The following is a 19,261-nucleotide window of genomic DNA, read 5'->3' on the forward strand; positions in this document are numbered from 1 at the left end:
GTTAGAAATCAGCCTACAACTACAAGGGGGGAACTTGTCAATGATCTCAAGGCAGCTGGGACCACTGTCACCACGAAAACCATTGGTAACACATTACGACATAACGGATTGCAATCCTGCAGTGCCCGCAAGGTCCCCCTGCTCCGGAAGGCACATGTGACGGCCCGTCTGAAGTTTGCCAGTGAACACCTGGATGATGCCGAGAGTGATTGGGAGAAGGTGCTGTGGTCAGATGAGACAAAAATTGAGCTCTTTGGCATGAACTCAACTCGCCGTGTTTGGAGGAAGAGAAATGCTGCCTATGACCCAAAGAACACCGTCCCCACTGTCAAGCATGGAGGTGGAAATGTTATGTTTTGGGGGTGTTTCTCTGCTAAGGGCACAGGACTACTTCACCGCATCAATGGGAGAATGGATGGGGCCATGTACCGTACAATTCTGAGTGACAACCTCCTTCCCTCCGCCAGGGCCTTAAAAATGGGTCGTGGCTGGGTCTTCCAGCACGACAATGACCCAAAACATACAGCCAAGGCAACAAAGGAGTGGCTCAGGAAGAAGCACATTAGGGTCATGGAGTGGCCTAGCCAGTCACCAGACCTTAATCCCATTGAAAACTTATGGAGGGAGCTGAAGCTGCGAGTTGCCAAGCGACAGCCCAGAACTCTTAATGATTTAGAGATGATCTGCAAAGAGGAGTGGACCAAAATTCCTCCTGACATGTGTGCAAACCTCATCATCAACTACAGAAGACGTCTGACCGCTGTGCTTGCCAACAAGGGTTTTGCCACCAAGTATTAGGTCTTGTTTGCCAGAGGGATTAAATACTTATTTCCCTCTGCAGAATGCAAATAAATTCATATACTTTCCACAATGTGATTTTCCGGATTTAATTTGTGATGTGCTATCTCTCACTGTTACCAATAACCTACCCTTCAATTATGGGCTGCTCATGTCTTTGTCAGTGGGCAAACTTACAAAATCAGCAAGGGATCAAATACTTATTTCCACCACTGTATATGTGTCTATATAGTGGTGCACACACCTAATAGCACCACACAACTAACAGTTTCTAGGCTTTTGAAAACTTGCTCTGACTATACAATCTGGGACCATCAACGATCACTTCCGCAGTGATAAAGAGAGGGGGGAAAAAACCTAAAACTTGCTCTCATTTTATTACTACTAATTGAATTTATTTGGAAGACTGCCAAAGAATATTATTAGTTACCACTAGGACAACCACAAAAGCACTATAGAGAATCTTCAGAAGACCACAGTTTGCTAGATAGAAAAAATAATTTTATTTTTCTATTTTGTGACTAGAATATGTCAGATTTGACATGTACATCCTGCTAGAACTGGCTGGGGCCCAAGGCAGAAATTTGAGAGGGGACCCCAAAGCTTACTAACAGGCTGCACCTTCTTCAGCTTCCAGCTGGCCTGGGGTTCTCTCTGGCTAGGGGGCCAAATGCAGTTGTTCTCGTTGTACTCCCCTAACACAATCTTTTGAATGTGCTATCATTATATTTTCCACAGTATAGGAGAAAATGTATCTCTTTGTATTTCTCTGTGCTTTGCTAGATGCAAGGTCTGACCTCTTGGGATTTCGATTTAATTTGTTTATGGTTTATTTGGCATTTGTGTTCTGTGTGTGTGACCAAAGTCTTCTATTAGCATCAATTTTCTATGTAGTATTCTATTGTACTTTGGCTTGTTCAGTTTTCTTGATAGATGTATTGATTTTTTATGGCCCCACTGTAATATTTAGGGCATATTTGGGGGAAGCATATGTGTGTTGGAGGATCATGGCTCAGTAGAGGATGAAGAGTGCACCCTCTTGTATTTCCCCTAGCTCTCAATGTGGCCAGCAGCCACCGAGACCAGCACTGCTACTACCATTGAAGTTATTGGGACTGGGGTAGGTGTGCGGTAAGGATAGAGACGTGGGCAGGGCATGGGTGTATCAGGTGGCAGGTGTTTCTCTAGTGCCCACCCATCCAACCTGTTGGCCCACCCAAAATTGCCTTCTGGTTATGCCACTGAGGAGGAGGAGGGAAGAAAAATGTTCTGATCTCTGCTTCTGTTTCCACAAAGCATGCAGCAGAGACAAGCCCTAACACACATTGGGGGGAATTCTGTAAATAGCACTCAAAAAATGTCATCAGAAAAAATCAGTGCTAAGAAATATTCTATACAGGGTGAGTGGTTTTCATAGAACGGCACTTAGAACTGGTTTTCACCCCTAAAGTACATTTTAAAATTCTGACCACTTATATTTGTACACTTCAACTAAATTACAGATTATGAACATTTTTCCTAGAAAATAGCTACATGTGTTTACTTTGAACACTTTCCCCCAATTCTACAAAAGTTGCCAAAATTGTGTGCAGAAATTCAGGCACGCTCCCGATTTGCACATGCAATTTAATAGATTAACAAGCCAATTAGTGCCAATAATTAGCTTTTTAAAGAAGCAATTATTGACACTAATTAGATTTAACTGGAACTGACACATGTAAATGTAGGCGTGAGATTCATGCCTAAAATTTATGCATGGCCCTTAGAAATGGGAGGATCATGAGCATTTCAGGGCATGGCTTTGAGTTATGTGTGTAATTACAGAATAACGGTGCACCACATTTCAATGGTGCAAATGGCAGCACCTAAATTTACGTGCAACCTCTCCACTTAAGCATTAATTCTGTAAACCGTGCCAAACTTTAGGTGCAGCTTATAGAATATCACTTAAGCATGTTTTTTTGGTGTTGATTTTTTAGGCACCTTATGTAGAATCTAGCCCTTTACATTGTAAGCTCCCAAAGGGAGTGTTAAAATTCAATGCGAAGAAATGCAAAGTGATGCACTTAGGGAATAGAAATCCACGGGAGACGTATGTGTTAGGCGGGGAGAGTCTGATAGGTACGGGCGGAGAGAGGGATCTTGGGGTGATAGTATTTGAGGATTTGAAGGCGACGAAACAGTGTGACAAGGCGGTGGCCGTAGCTAGAAGGTTGTTAGGCTGTATAGAGAGAGGTGTGACCAGCAGAAGAAAGGGGGTGTAGATGCCCCTGTATAAGTTGTTGGTGAGGCCCCACCTGGAGTATTGTGTTCAGTTTTGGAGGCCGTATCTTGTTAAGGATGTAAAAAGAATTGAAGCGGCGCAAAGAAAAGCTACAAGAATGGTATGGGATTTGCGTTACAAGATGTATGAGGAGAGACTTGCTGAACTAAACATGTATGGAGGAAAGGAGAAACAGGGGTGATTGATACAGGCGTTCAAATATTTGAAAGGTATTAATCCGCAAACGAACCTTTTCCGGAGATGGGAAGGTGGTAGAACGAGAGGACATGAAATGAGATTGAAGGGGGGCAGACTCAAGAAAAATGTCAGGAAGTATTTCTTCACGGAGAGAGTGGTGGAAGCTTGAATGCCCTCCCGCGGGAGGTGGTGGAGATGAAAACAGTAACGGAATTCAAACATGCGTGGGAAAAGCATAAAGGAATCCCTGGAGGAAAGGAGGAACAGGGGTGATATGATACAGACGTTCAAATATTTGAAAGGTATTAATCCGCAAATGAACCTTTTCCGGAGATACGAAGGCGGTAGAACAAGAGGACATGAAATAAGATTGAAGGGGAGCAGACTCAAGAAAAATGTCAGGAAGTATTTTTTCACGGAGAGAGTAGTGGATGCTTGGAATGCCCTCCCGCGGGAGGTGGTGGAAATGAAAACAGTAACGGAATTCAAACATGCGTGGGAAAAGCATAAAGGAATCCTGTGCCGAAGGAATGGATCCTCAGGAGCTTAGTCAAGATCGTGAGGCGGGGCTGGTGGTTGGGAGGCGGGCATAGTGCTGGGCAGACTTATTACGTCTGTGCCAGAGCCGGTGGTGGGGCAGCGGGACTGGTGGTTGGGAGGCGGGGATAGTGCTGGACAGACTTGTACGGTCTGTGCCAGAGCCGGTGGTTGGGAGGCAGGGCTGGTGGTTGGGAGGTGAGGATAGTGCTGGGCAGACTTATACGGTCTGTGCCAGAGCCGGTGGTTGGGAGGAGGGGCTGGTGGTTGGGAGGCGGGGATAGTGCTGGGCAGACTTATACGGTCTGTGCCCTGAAGAGCACAGGTACAAATCAAAGTAGGGTATACACAAAAAGCAGCAAATATGAGTTATCTTGTTGGGCAGACTGGATGGACCGTGCAGGTCTTTTTCTGCCGTCATCTACTATGTTACTATGTTACTATGTTACTATGTTATGATCCTACTGGGACAGGAAGGGTAGTGACTGGGTCTCGCTCCTGATTGGCCATGTTAGGGATTGGGCTGATGTCTGAGGCAGCTGAAGTCAGATGCCAGACCCTATTTAAACATACCTCTGCCTGCATAGGAGTCTCTAGTGTTATCTCCTTCAGCTGTAAACTTACCTTGTTTCCGCTTAGTCTGTACACGTGGCACAGGGTGAATTCTCTGTTGTTTGGTTGCCATTATTCCCTTTGTATGTGTTTGTTATGTGAGTCTGTAGAAGCCAGCTTCTTCTCTGATTAGTTAACTGCTGTGCAGCTGTGTTCAGCTTCTCTGCGTCTGTTGCTTCACTGTGTGCCTTGCCTTTCCCTTCCCTGCTGTGTGTGCTTGCTGAGTCCGTGGTAAGAGCTTACAGCCTTTGTTTGGATTTCCCTATTAATCCTTTACTTGCTGCATCTGTTGCTTGGCTCTTGTGAGCACTGCTCCTCATCTGACCTGTGTACCTAGAAGCAGTCTCTCTCTGTAGTCTGCTTAAACCCTTTACCTGCTGTATCTGTTGCTTGGCTCTTATGAGCACTGCTTCTCATGTGACCTGTGTACCTAGAAGCAGTCTCTCTCTGTAGTCTGCTTTAACCCTTTACCTGCTGTATGTGTTGCTTGGTTCTTGTGAGCACTGCTCCTCATCTGAGCTGTATACTAGAAGCAGTCTCTCTCTGTAGTCTGCCTTACCCTTTACCTGATGTTTGCGGATTGCTCCTTATCTAGCTGTGTCGCTTTTGTTGTCTTTTGTGTAGTTTCCTTTTTCCCTGTTCTTGCTGTAGCTCTTGTTTGGATCCTGTGTAGGTCACTCCTTCTTTTAGCTGTGTGGCACAGCTTGGGCTGTGTCTCCGCATGAGTTTCCTTATTCTGGTTATTCTGTATCTGTGTGTTTGGTCTGGTGACCTTTCCTTGGTGTCTGTGTGTGGCACTGTGTATGCGGCCCGAGTGTCAGTCCCTTCCGGGTCTTCTCTCTGTTTTTTCCCTTCCCTTGTGTGTGAATGGGTTCCAGTATGGCCTTGCGGCCCATACGCTTGGACTCTGTGCGTGTGGGTTCCAGTTTAGCCTTGCGGCCCGTATGAGTGGTCTATTTCCTTTTCTGGTGGTGCTCACTGGTCTCCCTGAGTGTGCTGGGCTTCGTAGCCTGTTGTTACTGCATAGCATGAGCTTGGTCTGCCCTAGGCCTCGGCCAAAGTCTGTCCTAGGACTCGGCCTAGGCCCAAGGGCTCACGATCAACCTAACAAGGGGCCTATAAGAACCAATCCCTTGGATTCTATATACTGTGCTGAAATATCAGTGCCAAAATTTCACACAGATCCAAGATGCACACTCAACTATATCAGTTAACAAGCTTATCAAGTATGAATTAATGGGCCTAGACAATCAATAATTGAACTTAATTGGTATTAATTTGGATTTATGCGTGCATCTGCTTGTGCGGTATTCTATAAACCTGTGCACCTAAATCTCATAGTGCGCAAATTCAAAAGAGGGCATGGCCAGAGGAGTGGAATGGGCAGGTCTGGTGTGTTCAAAAATTTGCATACAGTTTTATAGAATAGCACCATTTATGCACCAAAATGCTATGAGTTCAGCGCAGGCATTTAAATTAGGTTTCAGCTGGCATAACTACTGGTGCTAACTTTAGGGGTGAAAACCAGTTCTAAGTGCCGTTCTATGAAAACCACTCACCCTGTATAGAATATTTCTTAGCACTGATTTTTTCTGATGACATTTTTTGAGTGCTATTTACAGAATTCCCCCCAATGTGTGTTAGGGCTTGTCTCTGCTGCATGCTTTGTGGAAACAGAAGCAGAGATCAGAACATTTTTCTTCCCTCCTCCTCCTCAGTGGCATAACCAGAAGGCAATTTTTGGGTGGGCCAACAGGTTGGATGGGTGGGCACTAGAGAAACACCTGCCACCTGATACACCCATGCCCTGCCCACGTCTCTATCCTTACCGCACACCTACCCCAGTCCCAATAACTTCAATGGTAGTAGCAGTGCTGGTCTCGGTGGCTGCTGGCCACATTGAGAGCTAGGGGAAATACAAGAGGGTGCACTCTTCATCCTCTACTGAGCCATGATCCTCCAACACACATATGCTTCCCCCAAATATGCCCTAAATATTACAGTGGGGCCATAAAAAATCAATACATCTATCAAGAAAACTGAACAAGCCAAAGTACAATAGAATACTACATAGAAAATTGATGCTAATAGAAGACTTTGGTCACACACACAGAACACAAATGCCAAATAAACCATAAACAAATTAAATCGAAATCCCAAGAGGTCAGACCTTGCATCTAGCAAAGCACAGAGAAATACAAAGAGATACATTTTCTCCTATACTGTGGAAAATATAATGATAGCACATTCAAAAGATTGTGTTAGGGGAGTACAACGAGAACAACTGCATTTGGCCCCCTAGCCAGAGAGAACCCCAGGCCAGCTGGAAGCTGAAGAAGGTGCAGCCTGTTAGTAAGCTTTGGGGTCCCCTCTCAAATTTCTGCCTTGGGCCCCAGCCAGTTCTAGCAGGATGTACATGTCAAATCTGACATATTCTAGTCACAAAATAGAAAAATAAAATTATTTTTTCTATCTTTTGTTGTCTGGAAATTTTATTTTTCAAGTCATGTTGGTCCCAGGCTCTGGTTTCTACATCTTTCTTTCTTCTCTTAACTCACTCACCAAGGTCTCCTATCCATTTGATATTTCTACTCTCTCCATGTCCACTATCCATCTTCTTCCATCTCTGTACCTCTATCTTCCAGTTATCTCCCTTTTCTGGGTTCCTATATTTCCCTGTCCAGCTTATCTCCTCTCTTCATCCCCAGTGCCAATATACTGTATCTCCATCCTCTAACCCTACCCCATCTAAGTTCTCTCCCTCTCACTCCCTCCCCTTTCCAGCATCTGGTTTGTTTGCTTGATTCCCTGCCTGTCCACCTCCCACTATAGGTTTGGTATTTGATCCCCTTTTCCTTCATTTCCTTGGTCTGGTATCTCTGTTTCCCTTCTCTCCCTCCTTGTGCTGTTCCAGCAGTTCTTTCTCTTCCCTCCAGCTCCTCTCCTCCTCTTCCTCCCAAAGGTCCAGCAGCCCCCTCCTCCTCTTCCTCCCATGTCCAGCAGCTCTCTCCCTTCTCTCCATCCCCCTCCTCCTCCCACATCCAGCAACTCTCTCCCTTCTATCCAGTTTCCTCCTCCTCTTTCTCCCATGTCCAGTAGCTCTCTCCCTTCCCTCCAGCCCCCTCTTCCTCTGAAGTCCAGCAGCTCTATTCCTTCCATCCACTCCCCTCCTCCTCTTCCTCCCATGCCCAACAGCTCTTTCCCTTCCCTCCAGCTCCTTCCTCCTCTTCCTCCCATGTCCAACAGCTCTCTTCCTTCCATTCAGTCCCCTCCTCCTCTTCCTCCCATGTCTAGCAGCTCACTCCCTTCCCTCCAGTCCCTTCCTCCTTGTCCTCCTACCTCCGGCAACTCTCTCCCTTCCATTCAGATCCCCTCCTTCTTTTCCTCCCACATACAGCAGCTCTCTCCCTTCCCTCCAATCCCCTTCCTCCCACAAGTCCGGCGGCACTATCCCTTCCTTCCAGCCCCCCTCCTTCCCCCACAAGTCCAGCACTTCTGCCTTCCTCCAATCCAGCCTGCCCCAATCCAACATCCCTCACTGCCTTTCCCTCCCGCGGCTCCAGGTCCAGCCATTGCCTGCCTCTTTCTGCTCCTCTCCACCACTGCCTCGGTGCCTGCAGCTTTCTTTTTTGGGGTGTAGCTGGCAGACGCTTCCGGGTTAGAAGGAGGCAGCGTGTATGATTCGCTACCGCTGCTGCTGAGTGCTGAGACGGAGGGAGGTAAATCCTGCGATTGTGGCGGCGGTGGGCAGCGTTTGGGAAGCGCTGCTGTAAAAGTGAGGGAGGCAAATGCGGGAACGGAGCTCAGCCTGCTCCCTCCGCTCCGCTGCCTCCACTGCTGGGTGGGCCTGAACCAAAACTGGGTGGGCCCTGGCCCACCCGTGGCTACGCCCCTGGTGTGCCCTAGAGCAAATGAAGTCAGAGGAGCAGGGTTTGATTTATGTATATAAGTTAAAGTTTGGGGGTCTCACATTACAAGGGGTCTCATTATTATTATGTATTACTTTAATAATAATGAATAAAAATGCTTGTGTGTAATGTAGCATTATATGCATACTTAATCACAAGCATAGAGTAGCCTAGTGGGTAAAGCAATAGGCTCACAACCAGGGAAGCCTGGTTCAAATCTAGCTACTGCTTCTTATGATCTTAGGCAAGTCTCTTAGGGTCCCTTTTACAAAGCAGTGGTAAGCCCAACGTGGGCTTACTGCTCGCTAAAAAGGAAGTACTGCTGGGCTACCACAGCAGCCCAGCGGTACTTTCCACCCCCAGTGCACCATCATAACCGGCGCTAAATATATTTTTGTAGTGCCGGTATGTACCCAGCAGTAATCGGGCAGTGCCGCGTGCTGTCTGGTTACCGCCAGATTAGCGTGGGAGCCATTACCACCATCTCAATGGGTGGTGGTAAGAACTCCCTCCCAAAATGGCCATGTGGCAAGTGCTTCACTTGCTGCACAGCCATTTCTTTTAAAAATGAAAGACCTATCTTTTACCTGCCTCCTAGCATATAAAAAACACTTGCCGATGCCAGCGCAGGCCCCCTTTTGCTTAACCCTCCATTGCCTCAGGAACAAACTAAGGGGATCTTTTACTAAAGATTAGTGCAAGATATCTGCAGCAGGGTCCATAGGAATAAACTGGGTGCTGTGGCAGATAGTGTGCACTATGCTTTAGTAAAAGACCCCCTTAGAACAGGAACAGGGAAAATGCCTAGGGTACCCGAAAGTAACTCACCTTGAGCCACTACTGAAAACAGTGTGAGCTGAATCCAAATAAATATTAAACCTAAAATTTACTTCCTATGTAATCAGGGGGGGGGCTCTTAAATGTTACAGCTTAGGGGCCACAATACCTATAAATCTGGCCCTGTGGAGGAGGTATGAAACAGATTTTTAAAAACTTGAAAGGTAGCAATCAACAAACAAATCCTAATAAATAAATATTACCTTAATTAAAATATACATATTCAAACAAAAATAAACATTAAAACTTATTTTTGATGGAAGTTCTAGTGGTGTGCTGGAGCCGGCTCGCACTGGCTCGCAAGAGCCGGTTGTTAAATTTTTAAAGCTCTTGCGAGCCGGTTGTTGTGGCAGGCGAGCCGGCTCCCAGGGGCACAACCCAGCGGTAAGTGTAACCCAGTAATGTAGCTAGGGGGGCGCAGGGGGGGCGACCACTCCCCCAAACAGATTTGACAAAAACGGCGCCTATTTTGCTGCGGACCCCACTCCCTTCTCTGGCCTCTCTTCCTCCTCTCTCGTTCCTGATCATTTTTACAGCTTTCAAGTTCAGCGGCAGAGCAGCAGCGGTATCAGCTGTAAGAACAAAGTGAAAGTGCGCAGGACCATTTTTCTGCATGCACCACTGCTGCTCTGTTCTGTCGGTCACACGGCATGCCCCTCTGACCTTTCCCCTACTTTTCAACTCGCAGTTCATCTAGTTCTAGTTCTCTCAGTGCCCCTTTTCCACTGGACACCCTGTTGACACGCCATGATCAAGCGCCCAAGCGCAATCTTAGTGGCTGACTGCAAGGGAGGCGTGCAGGCATTGGCTGTGGCAAGGAAGCGCATGGGGTTGTTTGTTTTTCCCCACACCTCCCTCCCTCCCTCAGTGCTCTTGTGCTTGTCCGTGTTTGGACCCTCCTCACAGAGCTGTGGCCGCCCAGCTCCCAACCGTGATGTTGATGCTGCTCTGGAAGCTGTTGTTGCTTTTGCTGAGGTTGGTGGCAATTGCATGCAGCAAAATGGCCCCACGCATGCTTTCACTTTGTTTTTACTATTAATACTACACTGCTCTTCCGCCGAACTAGAAAGCTGTAAAAGAAGATGATCGGGAGAGAAAGGGGAAGAGACAAAGGGGATATCGCTGGACATGTTGTGGCAGGCGAGCCGGCTCCCAGGGGACATGCTGAATAGAGTAGCAGAGAGAGAGAGAGAGTAAAGGTAGACAGAGAGATGGGGTGATACTTGATTTGGAGGGGGAGACAGAGTGCATAATGCTGGATGGGGTAGCAGAGAGAGAGAGAGAGAGAGAGTAATGCTGGATGAGAAGAGAGAGATTGTGATGCTGGGGGGAGATATAGAGTGAGGCTGTGGGGGGGAGAGAGAGAGACAGGATAATGATGGAAGTGGAGATGGGATGATGCTGGTTGGGGAGGAAGATTAGCGAGATTCTGGATGGGAGATGAGAGGAAGGGTGATGGTGGATGGGATGAGAGAGAGATGGGATGAAAGAGAGACAGACGGGGACATCAAAATCTGGCTACGTCTCTGAGGTAAGCATGGCAGGAGGGCGCTACAAGCCATGCTTACCTCATCCCCCACCGCTCCGTGGGGTTTAAATTGTTGATTTACCTCAGCAGATGCAGTCAAACCCTGTCTCTAGCCTTCACTTCGTTCCCTTCAGTGTCCCGCCTTCTTCTGATGTCATTTCCTCTTTCCGCGAGGGCAGGACACTGACGGGAATGAAGTGAAGGCTAGAGACGGGCTTTCACTGCGGCTGCTGCGATGGAGGCAGGTGAGCGAGGAGAATTGCTGGGTGGGTGTGGATGGCTGGAAGGGGGGCAGGGGAGTGAAGAGAATCGCTGGGTGGGTGTGGATGGCTGGAGGGGGGCAGGGGAGAGAAGAGTTGCTGGACATGGATGGAGGAGAGGGAAGGGAGAGAGAAGAAATGCTGGACATGGATGGAGGGGAGGGAAGAGTGAGGAAGGACTTGATGAGATGAGGAAAAAGGAAGAGAGGAGAAAAACTGCACATGGATGAAGAAAATAGGCAGAAGCTGGATCCACTGGACAGTCAAGTCTGTGGAGGACGAGAAATGAAGAAGAAAGGAGGAAAGGAAAGAAATAAATGGAAAGGAAGCCCTGGATACAGAGTTAAGAGGACAGATAGCAGCAGGATCAGATACTGGGCTAGCATAATCAGAAAAACAAAGTCACCAGACAACAAAGGTAAAAAAAAATCCCCCTCCGAAGGGACACCACCTTGTAGTGGTGGAGGGGCTCTGTGTTTCAATGACTCAGAGGGCTATGCTGAAGGGTTACCCATATCAGACAGGCCTCTGAGGACAGGCCAGACAAAGAGTGTCCCAAAATAGGGAGAGTGGAAGGATGGTGACCTAAAACTTGTACGCTCAACAGCCCAGCTGTCCTCTGAAGTTCTGTCTTTGTTTACTTGTTTTTGTTAAATTTGTACCCTGTGCTTTCCCACTCATGGCAGGCTCAATGCAGCTTACATAGGGCAATGGAGGGTTAAGTGACTTGCCCAGAGTCACAAGGAGTTGCCTATGCCTGAAGTGGGAATTGAACTCACTTTCTCAGGACCAAAGTCCACCACCCTAACCACTAGGCCACTCCTCCACTCCATTTCCTCTCTGAATTTGCAGTTACCTTAACTGAGAGGAAGGGGACAATGGGGGGTCAGCCGCCGATGACCAGCATTTTGTCCCCTGTGCAGCAAGTGTGGGACCGCTGGGCGACGAGCTGCCCACAGATGACTGAGTTGATGAGCCCTTTGATTAGCGCCGGCGAAGGAGCGTCGATGCTCTTGGACCTGGAAACAACTTCATTGCTCCCGAGTCATTTAACCACCACGTCCAAAGGAGTGGAGGAGTGAGTTAGGAGTGTATGCTGAAACGGAAGTTGTTTACAGCTGAACCCGTGTCAGCGGTGCCACTCCTAAACCCGTAAGAGCTATCAGCTTGGAGTTTTTGGCTCCCGTGGAGGTCACATTGAATATCATCTGGAAGGTGCTCCAGGACCTAACGGTGGTAGTAAATAATTGTGCTTCAGATATAATCTTATTAGTGAGCCACATGGATAATCGAACCGAATGCTTTGAGAATGAAAAATTGATACAGCAAATGAAGTTCTACAGGAGTAGGAAATGGTTAAGATTTTGAAAATAATAATAGACCAGAAAAATTTGAACGAAAGGAATATTATTACAGATGATTAATATCGAGATTGTTGTTTTCCCAGAGTTCCGGGTATGACTCCTAAAGTTTTTTCCTCTGAAATGAAATGAAATTCAAAGGAGTGAAGCCTGTGAAACTGGGATTACCTTAATCAGTGGGAATTGGATTAGAGATTCAAGTGTTTGTATTGCTAAATAATTTCTGGTTTTAAAAGAGAAAAAAATGAAATCAGGTGTATTATTTCCACTAATATTGGGCAATAAGTATGTTTCCAACAAAATTAATTGACTATACACCATCTTGGGTTTGAAGAAGCCAACCAGACGATCAATGTGGAATAATGATTCAGATAAATAATAACTTGGGATAATCAGGTTAATACCACGTTTTCTTTGTTTACTGTTGTTTAATTGATCTCCTTGTCTTGTTTCACTCTCCCTATTTATTTTGTGGTCTAAGAAAGAGAAAGATTGTATATAATCCATTTATCTAGTTGAGATTGTTTTCCTCTAATATTGTATTAATGTACAGTCATCTCTGTATTACTGTTTGCAAGTGACCCTTGTAAAAAATTATAAATAAATGATTTAAAAAAAAAAATAATTTTATTTTCATTATACTACTACTACTATAAATCATTATAGTGTTTGGAATATGTCCACTTTGAGAATCAGGTGTTCAACATTAAAAGTTTATATTTACTTATTTATGGCATTTGATCCCACATTAAACATGAATTAGATTGGAACCTGGGATCATAAAATATTTTTTTTCCTGGAGTAATGCATTGCCCCCCCCCCCCCCCCAGGCTCTCTCTCCGGCTATAGCCAGCTCTGCAATTTGGGGGGGGCGCAGAGGTGGACAAGGGGCGCAGAGGTGGACCGGGGAGAGAGCCTGTTGTTAAACATTTACCAGCACACCACTGGATGGAACCACCACAAATTTTATGCTGTAGCATTCTTTCCAGATCTTATCTGCACTTGAATGCTTTAATCTTTAATTTCATTTCCCATCATTCTAGTAGCGCTATAGAAATGATAAGTAGTAAGTAGTAGTTATTGAAGAACAGTGTCTTTAGCAGAAACTCACTGTCAATTAGTCAGTTTCCTCCTATTGCCTCATTTCTCCTTCAGTATCACAGTCCAGTATCTATAGCAGCAGGTCTTATTTAGAAAAGGAGTGGGATAGAAAAAGGCAGCAAACTGCAATATCACCAAAATAATCGGTCAGAAGAAAACAAAATCCAAACACAGTAGCTCTCTGCAGATAAGGACATCGAGGCTCATTCAGTTGTTTCTGCTTCTGCTTTCTAGCCTTTAAAATATTATAGTCACCTAAGCTATACTTTCTCCGGGTATTTCATCTTAAATTTGAATATTCTACCTCAGAGGTTCCAGCCTTTTTGGCTATGTGGACCCCTTATGAATCTTCAAAAGGTTTGAAAACCTCCTCTCTGTCCCTAGCTGTCTGTTCCCTCCCCTTCCAAGCTAGTCCCCATTGCTTTCTCTCTCCTCTTCCCTCACCAGCAGCCTGTGGGACCAGGTATAGCAGTGCAACAAGTAACATCTGCCCAACAAGATAAACTCATTTTGTTTATCGTTTATTCATTTACTAGACCGTCACTTATTACAAAAGTAAATCAGAACGGTTTACAATATAAAATAACATAAAATAACACTAAAAACAGTAGATAAACATATTCTGAAATCCAATTGTGATAGGAAAGCACTACAGAAAGTCAACACATGCAGGGCCGGTCTTAGCAAGTGCGGGGCCCTATGCAGACCAATTTGGTGGGGCCCCATCCTAGCCCCACCCCACCATAGCCCTGCCCCACCATAGCCCCGCCCCCACCCTAGCTCCACCCCATTGATAAAATTATTCCATTTTTAGAACATTTTTTTATTTATGAAATTTCAAAGACAAATGAAGCTAAACTTGTACAAAAAACTAATTGAAATAATAAGCACAATGCTATCATGAAACCTCCCCTCCCCAGAAATTATTCAGTTCAAGTCCACTACAATTAGTAGTTCCAATTCTCATAACAAAGGAGAATAAAGGAAAAATATTAAGAAAAAGATTCAGTACTTTCAAATTCCCCTATTACTCTGTAACCCATATATGCAATAAAATAAAAATGAAATGAAAAGATATACAATAAAATTAAGTGATATGTAAAATATAATGTACAATATAAAAACATATAGACCACCAAGGTATTAAAATTGTTTTAAAATATATACCACAACTCTCTGACTCAAGAAGACTCTGACTCTGTCATCGATAATTGTCTGACAACACACAGAAAAAAAAATAAGTAAAAAAAAAAAGTCACATTAATACCTTATACACCAATATACCAGCCATACGAAAAATGCAGATTATCAACAATATGAAGCTAGCAAGGGATCATAATATCACAATTCTCATGTAGAGCCACAAAACACCCTTTTAGAGATAGTGTGTCATGATTTAGGCTCTACACCCTTTCCGATGTTTGGTGCCACCTTAGTAAGGCCAACACACAATCTCTCCACTGCAAAACACTATACACAAACGTGTGCAAAAACACACTCATAACCTTCACAAACCATAAACAGCACTAATTCCAAGGACAGGACGAGCTACAACCTTATGTGTGGCGTGGAAAGGCAACTGTAATTACACCGGGCTCTAAAACACCAGTGCACAACCTAGTGAAAAAAACCAAACAAAAAGGGCTGCAAACTATACGCTAGCAGAATACTGTACCTTCCTTGATCACACCTGAAAAACACATGAATGCAAAATACTGAACTGGAAAGTTACCTCAAGAAGTCAGACTCAGTGTGTAGCAATACTACAAAAATTAAAACTTACATGAAAAATATCACAGATGCACATTTCCAAAAACTAACATATTCCAATTAATAAATCCTGAATAAAATAGTTTTTTCTACCATTGTTGTCTGGTGACTTTGTTTTTCTGATCATGCTGGCTCAGTATCCGATTGTGCTGCTATCTGTCCTCTTAACTCCGTTTCTAGGGCTTCCTTTCCATTTATTTCTTTACTTTCTGCCTTTCTTCTTCATTTCTTGCCCTACATCCGTAAGTAAAAGCTGGGTCCTCCGCAGACTTGACTGTCCAGTGGATCCAGCTTCTGCCTATTTTCTATATCCATGTGCACTTTATCTCCTCTCTTCCTTTCCCTCACCTCATCTCCTTCCTCACTCTTCCCTCGCCTCCATCCATGTCCAGCATTTCTTCTCTCTCCTCCATCCACCCATGTCCAACGACCCTCCTGTCCCCCCTGCCATCCATCTATGTCCAGCAACCCCCCCTGCCTCCTCTGTCCTCCCCTGCCATCCACCTATGTCCAGAGACCCCCTCCCCTCCATCCACCCATGTCCAGCGACCCTCCTGTCCTCCCTGCCCGCCCCTGCCATCCACCTATGTCCAGAAACCCCCTCCCCTGCCATCCACCCATGTCCAGCGACCCTCCTGTCCCCCCTGCCATCCATGTCCAGCAACCCCCCTGTCCCCTATGCCCTCCCCTGCCATCCACCCATGTCCAGCGACCCTCCTGTGCCCCCTGCCCTCCCCTGCCATCCACCTATGTCCAGAAACCCCCTCCCCTGCCACCCACCAATGTCCAGCGCCCCTCCTGTCCTCCCTGCCCGCCCCTGCCATCCACCTATGTCCAGCGACCCTCCTGTCCCTCCTGCCATGTCCAGCAACCCCCCCCCATCCTCTATGCTCTCCCCTGCCATCCACCCATGTCCAGCAACCCTCCTGTGCCCCCTGCCCTCCCCTGCCATCCACCTATGTCCAGAAACCCCCTCCCCTGCCATCCACCCATGTCCAGCGACCCTCCTGTCCCCCCTGCCATCCATGTCCAGCACCCCCCCTGTCCCCTATGCCCTCCCCTGCCATCCACCCATGTCCAGTGACCCTCCTGTGCCCCCTGCCCTCCCCCTATGTCCAGAAGCCCTCCTCCCCTACATCCACCCATGTCCAGCGACCCTCCTGCCCCCTTGCCAACTGCCATCCACCTATGTCCAGTAACCCCCCCGTCCCCCCTGCCCTCCACCCACGTCCCGCGATGCGAGTCTCCTCGTTCCCCTGCTGCTCTCCCTCCCTCCAGCCACCTGAGACATCTCCCGTCTGACCCCCCCCTCCCCGACCCGCCAAACGACCCTCTTCTTTCGCCCGCACCTCAACTGACCCGACCCAGCATTTTAAAAAACCTTCAAGCGGCGGTGCCGGTGCCTCGCGTCTGAGGGCAGAAAACTCGCTTCGTCGTTGGCCGGCCTTCCCTCAAGTCCCGCCCTTGCGGAAGTTACATCAGAGGGCGGGACTTGAGGGAAGGCCGGCCAACGACGAAGCGAGTTTTCTGCCCTCAGACGCGAGGCACCTGCACTGCCGCTTGAAGGTTTTTTTAAATGCTGGGTCGGGTCAGTTGAGGTGCGGGCGAAAGAAGAGGGTCGTTTGGCGGGTCAGGGAGGGGGGGGTCAGATGGGAGATGTCTCAGGTGGCTGGAGGGAGGGAGAGCAGCAGGGGAACGAGGAGACTCGCGACGTGGGTGGAGGGCAGATGAGCGTGGTCGGCGAGGCAGAGGCGAGGCACGCCGCGCGGGCCCTATGCGGCCGCCTCGGTCGCCTCTGCCTAAGACCGGCCCTGAACACATGTACAGATTTCACAAACTGTGGGCTTTTTTTTTAACTTTTCCTATATTTTGATTTTAGGTGATTATTTCTAGTGACTCTTGAAAGAGATGTGTTTTTAAAGCTTTACGAAAATGAGTATAAGAGTCCTCAAGTCTAAGTTCTTTAGGAAGACAGTTCCAAAGAGAATGCCGATGTTCGCCTTGATTCCCATCTAGCTTTGGATGGAGATGGAATTACAAGTCGTCTATTATCTGTCAAAGACCGCAGTGTCCGAGTTGGTGTATAGGGGATAGTAAGGTTAGACAGATATGATGGACTAAATGAATAGAAAGCTTTGTGTGTCAATATCAGAACTTTAAATGTTATCCTTGCTTCTATTGGAAGCCAGTGCAATTGATATAACAATGGAGTAATCCTATCATATTTTGAAGCTCTACAGATGATACGAGCTGCTGTGTTTTGTATCATCTGTAGTCGTCTTAGATTAAATTTTGAAAGACCTGCATACACTATATTACACTAGTCTAAACGTGATAAGATATAAGCATAAGTTAGTGTACGCAGGGAAGATTTCTCTAAGGAATTTCTAATCGAGCGTAATTTACGTATTTGATAAAAAGATTTCTTTATCACATCAGATATTTGCTCATTAAAGGATAAGGTGGAATCAATAATATACCTAGGTATCTAAATGACTGTACTGTAGGTATTTGTTTACCAAACAAAGTTGGTGTTAAAGATGGGCTAGGTCCAGAACCCGTTATCCATGAAGTTATCGTTTTTTCTGGATTTAATACTAGGTTATGCTTAGCTAGCCAGTCAGCCAGCCACCTTCTCAAGACAGATTTGGATCGATGTTAAAATCAATATTATTGCTTGCTTTTACATAATGAATTAAAAGGAAGTCATCCGCATATGAATAACAACTAATCCCTAATGATTGGATGAGCAATGAAAGTGGACTGACATATAAATTGAATAACATAGGCGATGAAACTGATCCTTGTGGTACCCCACAAGAGCTGAAGTATAATTTGAAGTAGATTGATTCTGAGTGACTTTGAATGAATGATTTGTAAGGTAGGAAGCAAACCAGTTATAAATTGTACCTGAAATCCCAATTTCCTTTAACCGTTGTAGTAGTAAAGTATGATCTATCAGATCGAAAGCTGGGGACAGATCAAGTGAAACGACTAATGCAATATATCCTTGCTCTAATTTGGAATGAATTTCATTTAAAAATGAGGTTAAGACCATTTCCGTAATGTAACCTTTTCTAAAACCTGATTGTCTGGGGTGTAATAAATTCTTCGTCTCGACGTAAGATTGCAGTTGTTTAAACACAACTGTTTCCAGTATTTTAGATATACATGATAAGTTGGAGACTGGGCAGTAGTTTCCCGGAGACAGGGGATCTAATGTAGGTTTCTTTAATATTCGCTTAACCAGAACTTGGGGGACTAGTCCCTCTGTGAGGCTTTTTGTAACAATCGAATAAAGGTAACTTTGCACTTCTAAAGGAGAGTTTTTTTTAACCAAGATGATGGTATAGGATCTAATAAATTGTAGGTTAGTGAAAGTTGAGAGATAGTAGTTAAAAAAGAGGTTAAAGATGGAATCTCAAATGTAGTCCACTGTTCTGACGACAATATAGTACAGACCGTCTCTGGAGTTACTGATTTGATGAATTGTTTGATGAATTTGATGCTGCTTGTATTTGCTTTGAGAAATATGAGATCTTAGCTAATTTTATCTGAGATACGTGGAGGGGCATAATCGAAAGGTCGTCCAAGTACGCATTAGGACGTCCTTACGAAAACGTCCAAAATCAGGCATGTATAATCAAAAAATAGTATGGGCATTTTTCGATAATCGATTATCCCTGTTGCAAAACGACCAAATGAGGAGCGCACAAGCGTGACTAAATAGGGCGCCCTAACATTCGATTATCGCAGGTGCAAACGACCAAATCAGAAAGTGTGTAAAAGAATGTACATAGGTGTACGCAAGTAAAGTACATGCTGCTCTGGACATCCAGGTAGGGAAAATATGAGGGATGTTTATACGCGTCAACTACAGAAAGATCATGCTGCTCCACCGAATATTCCTCATATGTGCCCTATCTGGATGTCCGGAACTGCATGCACTGTACACCTACTGAACATGCAGCTATATGCATATTGTGTATATGTGAAAAGGGTCGGGTGCTTCATACTCATCTATATAAGGCAAGTTCCGCACGCATAACAACCAGGCATGCACGTCAAAGACGTCTATGCTTACGACG

General features: G+C 45.8%; 1 protein-coding gene across 1 annotated transcript in view; it reads right to left on the reverse strand.

The window, feature by feature from the left end:
* Nucleotides 1–19,261, reverse strand: part of ABCC8 (ATP binding cassette subfamily C member 8) — an 803,652-nt gene that overhangs the window by 709,385 nt on the left and 75,006 nt on the right.

Source organism: Microcaecilia unicolor, chromosome 4, assembly GCF_901765095.1.
Source record: "Microcaecilia unicolor chromosome 4, aMicUni1.1, whole genome shotgun sequence".
Lineage (NCBI taxonomy): Eukaryota > Metazoa > Chordata > Amphibia > Gymnophiona > Siphonopidae > Microcaecilia > Microcaecilia unicolor.